This window comes from Macrotis lagotis, chromosome 6 (genome assembly GCF_037893015.1).
Source record: "Macrotis lagotis isolate mMagLag1 chromosome 6, bilby.v1.9.chrom.fasta, whole genome shotgun sequence".
Lineage (NCBI taxonomy): Eukaryota > Metazoa > Chordata > Mammalia > Peramelemorphia > Peramelidae > Macrotis > Macrotis lagotis.
In genome coordinates, this window is record NC_133663.1 from 212,872,199 (window position 1) to 212,884,954 (window position 12,756).

The window sequence follows — 12,756 nt, forward strand, 5'->3', positions numbered from 1 at the left end:
AGATGACAGAGAGAAGCCAGGCATTGTCCTAAGTTCTCCTGCATTTCCCTCAGAACAAATATGAATCAAGTCTCTTAACAGAATTTGGATCCACAAAAGCCAGGAAAAAACCTAGGAAAACCTCTATCCACAAGGCCTGTCTTAGGAGAGCTTGGGTGATCCAGGTACAAAGAAAACATATCCTTGGAAAATCCAATTGGCCAAGTGCATAAAGAAAATAATTATCTCAAAACCACAATTGGCGAACGGAAAACTACTTCAAAAATAGTATTGACCAATTGAAAAAAGGAGTTGCAAAAGGTAAAGGAAGACATTTCTTCTCTTAAAAAAAGAATAGCGCGCTTGCGCAGATGCAGCTCAGCACTCAGCTGTTCTGCCTGGCGGAGGGGCAGAAGGCGCTCTTCTGCTCCGGCTTGAAGGTGGTGGTGGCAGTGGCAGAGCACAAGGTGAGGACAGCATGGCATCCAGGATGGCCGAGGGAGCGACAGGGATCAAGCCCCAGGCTCTGCTGGAGGTGACGGCCACCTCGCAGTTTGAAGAGCTGCTGAGGCTCCGCTCCAGGACCCTTGTTGTGGTGCATTTCTGGGCACCATGGGCTCCCCAGTGCCCCCAGATGAACGATGTCATGGTGGAGTTAGCCAAGGGATATCCACAAGTTGTATTTGTGAAGTTGGAAGCAGAAGCTGTCGCCGAAGTGTCTGAGAAATAGGAAATTAGTCGTGTTCTCACATTTCTGTTCTTTAAGAACGCACAGAAAGTGGACCGATTAGATGGCGCCCATGTCCCTGAGTTGAACAGGAAGGTGGAACGCCACATTTCCAGCAGCGCTCCTCCCCTGGCTACAACCGAGTGCACCAAAGAAGACCTCAACTCACGACTGAAGAAGCTGACGAACGCCGTGCCATGCATGCTCTTCATGAAGGGCTCTCCACAAGAGCCCCGCTGTGCCTACAGCAAGCAGATTGTGGAAATTCTTAACAAGCATAATATTCATTTTAGCAGTTTTGATATCTTTTCGGATAAAGATGTGCGCCAAGGACTCAAAACCTTCTCCAACTGGCCTACTTATCCTCAGTTATATGTGTCTGGAGAGCTGATAGGATGACTCGATATCTTTAAGGAACTGGAAGCATCTAATGAACTTGACACAATTTGCCCCAAAGCACCCACAATAGAGGAAAGGCTCAAAGTCTTGACAAATAAAGCATCTGTGATGCTGTTTATGAAAGGAAGCAAACAGATGGCAAAATGTGGAGTCAGCAAACAGATCCTAGAAATAATTAACAATACTGATATTGATTTTGAGACGTTTGATATCTTGGAAGATGAAGAAGTGAGGCAAGGACTAAAAGTTTACTCCAACTGGCCAACATACCCCCAGTTGTATGTGAAAGGTGAGCTTGTTGGAGGATTGGATATAGTTAAAAAACTGAAAGAAAATGGCAAATTGTTGCCTGTCCTGAGAGGAGAAAATTAAGGTGCTGCCAGGCTGCTGATCGTGCCAAAGCAAGTCCTGGGCAAGGAACAAACAATTCCTGAGTTGGTCCCAGGAACAGAGGAAGAGCCGTGGGCTTCTTCACCCATCGGTCACCTGTGCCTGTCCTTCCTGCCCAAGATCATGCTCCATGTCCACAATCACCTTATCCCCTTCCTCCCTTTCCCCCAACAGAGGATGCTCTCAACATCTCAAAATTCAATTAAAAGTGAATGCATTAAAAAAAGAAAAAAAGAATGGAATCTGAGGAAACTAATGACTTCAAGAAAAAGAAGAATCTGTTAAGCAAAACCAAAAAATAAAAAAATGATGTAAGTGTGAGCTATATCATCACAAAACAACTGAACTAGAAAATAGATTTGAGAGAGACAACATAAGAATCAATGGGCTTCCTGCAAACATTAAGGATATTTAAAAAAAGCCTGCTTCCATACTTCAGGATACAGAGAAGGAAAATTACCCTAATATCAAGGGACCCGAGGGGAACATAATTACTGAAAGAATACATAGATCTCCTGTAAGGTATCCCAAAATGGAAACACTAAGGAATACTATCAGAAAAGAAATCCTGCAAGCAGCCAGAAAAAAAAAAATCAATTTAGATTTAAAGGAGCCACAGTAAGGCTTACACTGGACATGGCTGCATCAACATCAAATGATCAAAGGGCCAGGAATATGATATTTCATTCTGAAGAACAAGGGAACTTGGAATGTAGCAAAGAATTTGCTGTCCAGTAAAACTGAACCTTCTCTGCCAGGGAAAAAGATATTTAATGAAATAGGAGACTTTCAACTTTTCCTGATGAAAAGAGCTAAATAGAAAATTTGGACTTCAAACAGGAGACTCAAGAGATAAATGAAAAGATAAAGAAGGGAAAAGAAAAAGACTGCTATACAATAAGATGAAACTGGCTATATGGCTATATCCCCACCTGAGAGAAAGATTCTCATTACATTTTAGAATTGTTAGTCTATTAGAGAGAATATATTTAGCCAGAAATAATAGACACTCATGACTTATCCCTGACTCTGATAGAATGATTTAAAAACAATATCACCATAAAAAGGGAGCATAGTAAAGAGACAGGAGGATGGAGGAGATGGAATGGGGTAAGTAACAATACATGAAGAGGTACAAAGGACCTATTGAAAAGAAGGAAAGAAGGTCATAGGTGAGAAATACCTGAACCTTACCCCCATCAGATTTGGCTGAAGTAGGATTACTATACACACACTCAGTTAAGTTAAGAAACCTTTTAAGTATTAAAAGAGGAAATAGGGAGGATAGAGGAAAAGAAGAACTAGCATAAGGAAGGGAAGGAAGAAGGGACAAAGGGAAAGGGGAAAGAAAGGGGGAGGAGTTTGTATATAAGGGGGCAAACACACTGAAGGAGGTGGTATTCAGAAGCAAATTACCAGGGAATATGGATAAGGTGAAAAAAGGGAAAAAAACAAACAGAGGGAAGATAGCATGGAGGGCAATAAAGAGTTAAAAATTTTAATTTTGAATGTGAATGGAATGAACTTTCCCATAAAATGTTAGTGATTAGCAGATGGGTTAAAAACCAGAATTCTGCAATATGCTGCTTTTAAGAACACATTTGAAGCATAGAGATACATATAGAGTAAAGGTAAAAGATTGAAGCAGTATATGTTTTGCTTCAAATGAAGTGAAAATAGCAGGAGTAGCAATCCTTATCTCAGACAAAGCAGCTACAAAAATAGATCTCATTAAAAGAACTAAGGAAGGAATCTATATCCATCTAAAGGCTACCATAGACAATGAAGCAATTTTAGTACTAATTATCTATGCAGCAAGTGGTATAGCATCCAAATTGTTAGAGGAACCACTGAATGCATTACAGGAAGACAAAGATAGCAAAACTCTACTGGTTGGAGACCTCAACCTCCTTCTCTCAGATTTAGATTAACTTAATTATAAAATAAACAGGAAGGAAGTTAAAGAGGCAAATTAAGAAAACCTTAAAATGATAGTCCTTCAGAGAAAATTGCATGGGGACAGAAAGTACCTTTTTTTTCTACAGTACAAAACACGACCCCACAAAACTGACCATGTCCTAGGTAATAAAAGTATCATAATCAAATGGGAAAAGGCAAAAATAGTGAATACTTCCTTCTCAGGCCATAATGCAATAAAAACACTAACAATAATGGACCACAGAGAGAAATATACAGAGCTAACTGGAAAGCAAAATAACATCATTTTAAAGAATGAGTGGATCAAACAATAAATTAGAGACAGAATTAATGATTTCATCCCAGATAATGACAATAAGGAGACAACATACCAAAACTTATCTGATTAAGGCAAGGTGGTTATTAGGGGATATATTATAGCTTTAAATATTTACATGAATAAAATAAAGTGGAAAACAATAAACTAAGCATGCAGATAAAATATTAGAGAAAGAACAAAGTAAAAACCCCCAATTAAACAGCAATTAGAAATTCTAAAAATTACAGGCAAAATTAATAAAATTGAAGGCCAGAAATATATTGAATTAATAAATAAAACCAAGAGATTGTTTTATTAAAAAACAATAAAATTGATAAAGTTTTGTTTAATTTGATGAAAAAAAGAAAGAAGCAAACTAAATTACTAGAATCATAAATGAAAAGCATGAATTTACCACCAATGAGGAGAAATTAAAGTGATAATTCTGGAAATATTTTGCCCTACTGTAGGCCAATAAATTTAATAATGAGTGAATTGGATGTATATTTAAAAAATAAGTTGCCCAGATTAAATGAAGTAGAAATTAAATAGCCAAGTAACCAGATCTTCAAAAATGAAATTCAAATCCATTATTCAACTACCTAAGAAAAAATTCTCCAGGACAAATAAATTCAAAAGAGAATTCTATCCAACATTTAAGGAGCAATTGGTTTCAATTCTATATAAATTCTTTGGAAAGCTAGTTGAAGATGCAACTCTGCCTAACTCTTTCTATGTTATCAATATGGTGCAGATACCTAAACCAGAAAGAGTCAAAACAGAGAAAGAAAATTATAGACCAATTTCCCTAATGACTAAAGATGCAAAAATCTTAAACAAATTCTTAACAAAGCGATTACAATTAAGTGTTCACTAGGGTAATACATTATGACCAAGCAGTATTCATCCCAGAAATGCAGCGTTGATTCAAAATTAGGAAAACTATTACTATGATTGACTATATCAATAACAAACTTAACAGGAATCATATGATTATTTCAATGGATGCTGAAAAAAGCATTTCACAAAATACAATACCCATTCCTACTAAAAACTCTTGTAGAACTAAATGGATTGTTACTTAAATTGATAAGCAATATCTAGCTAAAACCATTATCAAACATTATATGGAATTGGGATGAAATAGAGGCATTCCAAATAAGATTAGGGTGAAACAAGGATGCCTATTATCACCACTACTATTCAATATAGTATTAGATATGTTAGCTTAAGCAATAAATGAAGAAAAAGAAATTGAAGGAATTGGAATTGGTAAGGAAGAAACAAAACTCTCAATCTTTGCAGATGACTTGATGGTTTACCTAAAGAATCCTAAAAAAAGTCATCTAAGGAACTACTAGAAACAATTAGCAATTTTAGGAAAGTCACAGAATATAAAATGAAACCACATAAATCCTCAGAATTTCCATATATTATCAGCCATATACAGCAGAAAGAACTACAGAGAGAAATCACATTTAGAGAAACTTCAAACATTATAAAATACATGGGAGACTACCTACCAAGGCACACTTAGAAACTTTATGGAAACAACTATAAAACACATTTACACAAATAAAATCAGACTTATTTAAGTGGGAAAATTTCTCATTTAAATAAATAAAATCAGATTTAATTAAGTGGGAAAATTAGTTCATACATAGGCTGAGGCAATATAATAAAAATGACAATTCTACCTAAATTAAAATTCTTATTTAGTGCCTTAGCAATCAAACTTTCAAAAAATTATTTTAATGAGCTAGAAAAAATTGTAACTAAATTCATGTGGAGAAACAAAAAGTCAAGGATATCAAGGAATTTATTTTTAAAAAGGGCAAAAGAAGATGGCTTAGTCTTACCAGATCTAAAATTATATTATAAAGCATCAATTATCAAAACTGGCTAAGAAATAGAGTGATGGATAAGAGACTGAGTGCAAAAGAGACAAGAGGGAAAGATTAGAGTAATATGCTGTTTCATAAATCCAAAGAACCCAGCTTCTTAAATAAGAACTCTCTCTTTGATAAAATCTGTTTGGAAAATTGGAAGTTAATATTGCAGAAACTCAGACTAGACCAACATCTCCTACCTTAAATCCTGATAAAAGCAAAATGGGTTCAGAGTTTATCCATCAAAGACAATATTATAAGCAAACTAATAGATCAAGGAGTAGTTTGCCTGTCAGATCAATGGAAAGGGGAACAATTTATTGCCAAGGAAGAGATGGAGAACATTATTAAAATCAAACTGGATAATTTTGATTACATTAAATTAAAAAGCTTTTGCACAGACAAAACAACTTCAATAAGATCAAAAGAAATGTAGCAAATTGGGAAAAAAAATTTTAATTGTTATTTCTGACAAAATATTCATTTCTAAAATATATAGAAAACTGAGTCAAATTGATTAAAAAACAAGGCATTCCTCAATTGACAATTGTCAAAGGGTATGTAAAGGTAATTTATAGATGAGTAAATCAAAGGTATCCATAGTCATATGAAAAATTGCTCTAAATCATTAATGATTAGAGAAATGTAAATTAAAGCATTTGGAGGTGCCACCTCATATCTCTCAGGTTAGCCAATATGACCAGAAAGGACAATGATCAATGTTGGAAGGGATGTGGGAAGTCTGGGAGATCAATACAGTGTTGGTGGTACTGTGAACTGATCCAAACTTTCTGGAGAGCAATTTGGAATTATGACAAAGGGGCAATAAAATGTCCATACCATTTCATCCAGCAAAACAACTACTGGTTCTATACACTGCAGAAATCATGAAAAAAGGCTAAAAACATTTGTACAAGAATATTCATAGAAGCTCTGTTTGTGGTACCAAAGAATTGGATATTGAGGGAAAGTCCATCAGTTGGGGAAAATCTGAAAAAATTGTGGTATATGTACATTGTAGAACACTATTGCTCTATTTGAAATCAGGAGGGTTGGGATTTTAGAGAAATCTGGAATGATTTGCATTAAATGATGCTTAGTGGGATGAGTGAAAGCAGAGGAACATTTTACACCCTAATGGACTTGCTCATTCCATCAGTGCAATAATCAGGAACAATTTTAGGATATCTGTGAAAGAAACTGCCATCTGTATCTTGAGAAAGAACTGTGAAATTAAACAAACACCAAAGATTATTTCCTTCAATTTAAAATAAAGTTTCTCTTAGGTACTACCTAACATTTTATTTTTTCCTCAAGGATATGATTTTTGTCTCAACACCTTCTATTTTGATTAATGTATAGCATAGAAACAATGTAAGAGTTAGCAGACTGCCTTCTGTGGGGAGGGTAAGTGGGATGGAGGGAGGTTTTGGGAAAATATGTAAAATTCAAAACCTTATAAAAATGATAGTCAAAAACAACTATTATCTATAATTGGAAAACAAAATATTTGTATAAAAAATCTATCCTTTTCTAAAGGGGAAAGGGGACAGGGGAAAGGAAAGCTAAGGGGAAAAGGGACTGATAAAAGAAAAGGCAAAGGTATAAGTGATGATAAACTGAAAGTTAAATTTTAAAAGATTAATGGAGAAAAGTAGTAAAACTTTAATGAGGAGGAATGAGAGGAAAGGAAAGATAGATAGGGAAAATGTGATGGGAAAATATGGGAGGAAAATATGATGGGAAATACATAATTAGTAATCTCAACTGTAAATATGACTGAGTTAAACTCTCCAATTAAATGGAAGTGGATAGCAAAATGTATTAAAAACTAGAATCCTACAATTTGTTGTTAACAAGAAAGACATTTGAGGCTGAGAGATACACATAGGGTAAAGGAAAAGGATGGAACAATTTATATTATGCTTCCAGTGAAGCAAAAATAACAGGGAGTAGTGGTCCTGATCTCAGATAAAACAAAAATAAAAGTTGATCTCATTAAAAGGAATTAGGAAGGAAACTACATCTTCTTAAAAGGCACCATAGGTTTTGAAGCAATATTATTACTAAATATGTGTACACTTTATAGTATAGGATACAAATTCCTAGCAGAAAAACTGAATTAAAAAGAGAAATAGACAGCAAAACTTTAATAATGGGGGACATCAACCACCCTCTCTCAGAACTAGATAAATTTAACAACAAAATAAACAAGAAGGAATTTAAGGTGAATAAAAACTTAGAAAACTTCAATATGATAGATATATGGAGAAAATAATGAAAATCTAAAAGAATTAACCTTTTTCTTTGTAAATGCATGACATTGATAACAAAATTTGACCATTTACTAAGGCATAAATACCTTATAACAAAATGCAGAAAAATAAATATTAAATGCATTCTCTTCAGATCATGATATGATTAAAATTGCATGTAATAAACATTCTTGTAAAAATAAACCAAAAATTAATTGAAAGCCAAATAGTGTAATTTTAAATGATGAGTAGATAAAACAACAAAGCATAGAATTAATCAATAATTATATACAAGATAATTATGACAATGAGACATCATCCAAAAATTTATGAGATGCTGTCAGGAGAAATTTTATATCTCTAAATTCTCATATGAATATAATGGAAAAATTTCAATGACTTGGGCATAAAACTAGAAAAGTTACAAAGGGAACACATTTTAAAAATCTCCTATAAAATACTAAATTAGGAATTCTCAAAATCTAGGAAGATATGAATATAATTAAAAGAGAGAAAATCATTGATCTGGTAAATATAAATAAAAGTTGGCTTAAAAATACAACAATAAAATAGATAAAACTTTGGTTGATCTGATAGAAATGTAGATAACAAATTACCTATATCAAAAATGAGAAGGGTGAACTCAAAACCAATATGGATGAAAGTAAAGAGATAATTCAGAGCTATTTTACCAAACTCTATGCCAATAAATTTGATAGCTAGAGCAAAATAGCCCAGATTAATAGAAGAGGAAGCAAAATACTTAACTCTGTTTCAAAAAAAAAAAGAAATTGAAAAAAACCATCAATAAATTCCCTAAAAAAAAGTTTCCAGGCCCAAATGGATTTAAAAATGAATTCCATCAAACACTTAAGGAGAATTCATTTCTTATTTCTACAAAAACAATTTTGAAAATTAAGAGAAAAAGGAGTTCTACCAAATTCCTTTTATGATACTAAAATTATACTGATATCTAAACAAGGAATCAACAAACAGCAAAAAATGTATTCCTAATCTGGCTAATGAACACTGACACAAAATTCTTAAAGAAAATTTTAGCAAAGAGAATACAACAAGTTATTCCTATGATAATACACCATGATCAAGTAGGATTTATAACAGGTAGGCAGGGATGGTTCAATATTAGGAAATGACTCAACAGCAGAAATCAAGTAATTATCACTATAGATGCTGAAAAAGTCTCTGATAAAATACCACATCTATTACTAATAAAAACACTAGTGAGTATATAAATAAATGGAGTTTTCCTTAAAATAGCAAAGATACCCACTAACACCATTGCAATTCAATATAGTATTAGACATTTTTTCTTTAGCAATGAGAGCAGATAAACCATTTGAAAGAATAAGAATTGGCAATGAGGAAGCAAAGCTTTCACTCTGTAGATGACATGATGGTCTACTTTGTCACCAAGAAAATCATCAAAAAAACTATTTGAAACAATTAACAACCAGTTTCAACAGCAAGACATAAAAAGAGAAATACCATTTAAATTAACTGCTGAAGGTGCAACTAGGTGTCACAGTGGATAGAGCTGGAGTCAGAATTACCTGAGTTCAAATCTGGCCTCAGAAACTTAATAATTAGCTAGCTGTGTGGCCTGGGACAAGCCACTTAAACCCATTGCCTTGCAAAAAAAATAATAAATAAGCTAACTGTAGATAACAGTAAATACTTGAGAATCTACCTCCCAAGGCAAACCCAGAAACTTTATGACAACAAGTGCAAAGTATTCCTCACACTAATAAAGTCAGATCTAAACAATTGGAAAAATGTCAATTTCTCATTATTAGATCAAGGTAATAAAATAAAAATGGCAAATCTACTCAAACGTTACTATTTATTTAGTGTCATACCAATCAAACGACCAAACAATTGTTTCACTGAGCTAGAAAAAAGTTACAAAATTCATGTGGAACAGCCAAAGTCAAGAATATCAATGGAAACGATGAAAGAAAATGTAAAGGAAAGTGGCCTAGGTCTCTCAGGTCTAAAAGTACACTATAAAGAAACAGCCTTCAAAAGTGGTAAAGAAAGAGAGTAATGCATCAGTGGATTAGGATAGGTTAAAAAGAAACAGTAAGAAATAACTACAATAATCTACTGTTTGACAAATCAAAGACATTAGCTTCTGGGTAAAGAACTCACTATTTGAGAAAACTTAATGAGAAAACTGGAAATAGTATAGTAAAAGCTAGGCATAGCCTCACACCTTACACCTTATACCAAAATAAGGTCAGAATAGATACAGTATTTAGACATATAGTGTAACAGCATAGGCAAATAGTCTAAGAAATATTATATCTTTCAGATTCATGTAAAGGGTCAAGAAATGTATGAACAAGCAAGAGACCGAGTACTTTATAAATTGAAAATAGATGATTTTGACTATATTAAATTTAAAATGTTTTGTACTACTAAAACCAAAGCTGCTAAAACTAGAAGGAATACAGAATACTAGGAAACAATTTTCACAGGTAGAGGTTCTGATGAATGTCTCATTTCTAAAATATAAAGAGAATCACAATACTTGTATCCAGCTCATCTATGTCATTTTTGATTGTTACTCTATTTGAGCAAATGTCATATGTGAATCAGAATTTTATAACATCTGGTTCTATGTCTTCATATTATTTTTATCCAACATCCTTATTCCTAGTTTATGTTTTTGTTCCTGCTCATTTCTTCTGCTTGAAAGATATTTTCTTCTTCATGAAAATCAAATATTACAATCTTCCTTACAACTCACCACAAGTCCCAACCCTTGAACAAATTATAGGTGCCCAACTATTCTGGGGGGGAAAATTAATTTTACCCTTCTCATAAATATTAGGGAGTTTGGAATCTATAACTGTAATATACCACCATGCTTTAATGATTTCACATTCAAGCTCTTTTTCTTTCTTTAATCAGCATTCACAGAAATGAGTTGAAAAAAAGAAAAAAATAAATGTTTCTAAATGTGACTAAAATGGAATAAAGACCTTTCAAAAAATAGTAAAGGAAACAGAAGACAATATTTTGTTAACCTTTCCCTATCTAGCTTCAGATTTTATAAAACAGTGTGAAGAGAATTAAAAAATGCCTAAATTTGCTAAGTACTTGATCAACTGCTTGATTTACCAATGTAAATTTCTAGACTGAAAAATGTTATTATTCTATCAAAATAATCCTACTATATAATTACTATAGAGATAACTTTTAAAAACAAGTTTTGAGATACATAAATTTCAGAATTTAGTTTTTGCAAAATGCATTTAGTTCACCTAAATATTCTGAATTGTAAATATGCTTATTGAGATAAAAACTTGAAAACATTTCTTTGAATAAATATTTGTGTCAGAATTATTTCCTCTTGTTTACATATAGATCATGTATAATTATGAAAATAGTATGTATTATTAAAGCATAAGTTTAAATAAATTGAAATATATCTGTTTTCTGTCTGCAGCTAATAAAAATGCTTGATACTTTTGATGAATGTCTGTTTTGTGCATTTTATTTAAATTTAAATTGCGTGAATGAACTTGAGGTATAGCTCATTGTTTTTTTTTTTAATCAACTAAAACATCTTCAGTTTGTAATCCTGTATTGGAGTGTTTTAACAAGCTCTATTTTGGCAATATCATTGTGATTGTTTGAGTCTCTCTCTATTAGAAAGTTTTGATGCATTTACAATAAGTTGGTACAGTGTATAGAGCATTGAATTTGGAGGTGGAGAGAGAGCACAGGAGTTCGAATTTGGCCTCACAGGCTTGATTGTTACTAGCTGTGTGACCTTACACAAGTCCCGTAACCTTTATTGCCTCAAATCCAGATTCATCTCCAGTCATCTTCATTCATATCTGGTCACAGAACCCAGATGGCTCTGAAGAAAAAAAAGTGCAGTTGAGGACTTAGTACAGCAAACCCTCACTCAAATTCAGTTTATGTGTTTTTCATGGTATCTCTTCCTTGGTGAAAGGGTCTTCTTTGAAAATGAAGGGAAAAAATCATTTTTTAAAGTATAAGATCAAATCAAGATTAAATTATTTACTGAAGTTCTTTGATGTATATTATTGAAATATTCAAAAGTGAAGAAAGAGTGAGAAATGTTTTAAAAACAAGAATATGAAAAGTCCAACTAGAATAAGTATTTTGCATTAATTTAATGAAAAACATATTTGGAGAAATAGTCTGAATTAAAGGATAGAGTCTTCAGTTAGAAAGAGCTGAGTTCAATCTGGTTTTTAATAGTTATAACTATTGGTTCTATATTTCTCATTTCACTTGTCTTTAGCACCAACAGCAGCAGTAGTGCTAGTGATGGTGTAGGTAATAGTATAATAATTAATCCAGTCTAACATAAACCAAAAACATCTTTGTATAAGCAAGTACTGTCAACAAAACCAAGTATCTGAATTTAATTAACCTATGAATGTGTACAAAAAAAATTAATAAAAATTAAAAGTTTGGGCAGCTAGGTGGCATAGTGGATAAAGCACCAGCCTTGGAGTCAGGAATACCTGCCTTCAAATATGGTCTCAGACACTTAAAAATTTCCTAGTTGTGTGGTCTTGGGCAAGCCACTTAACCCCATTTGCCTTGCAAAAACCTAAAAAAAAATAGAAGTCATGTGGCTCAATGGTCAAAAAATAAACAGAAAAGGATTGAGAGTAATATGAAAACAATGGACTCAGATAAATCATTTTAAGAAGATCACAATTATTTAACTTACATGCATAATAAAAATAAAATTAGGGGCACCTAAGCAGGGCAGTGGATAGAGCTCTGGTCCTGAAGTCAGGAGACCTGAGTTCAAAGCTCACTTCAGACAATTAAAAATTACCTAGCTGTGTGACCTTGGAAAAGTCACTTAAT

General features: G+C 33.1%; 1 pseudogene; it reads left to right on the top strand.

The window, feature by feature from the left end:
* The first annotated feature begins 907 nt into the window (after positions 1-907).
* LOC141492008 (glutaredoxin-3 pseudogene) lies at positions 908-1,477 on the top strand (annotated as a pseudogene).
* The last annotated feature ends 11,279 nt before the right edge of the window (positions 1,478-12,756 follow it).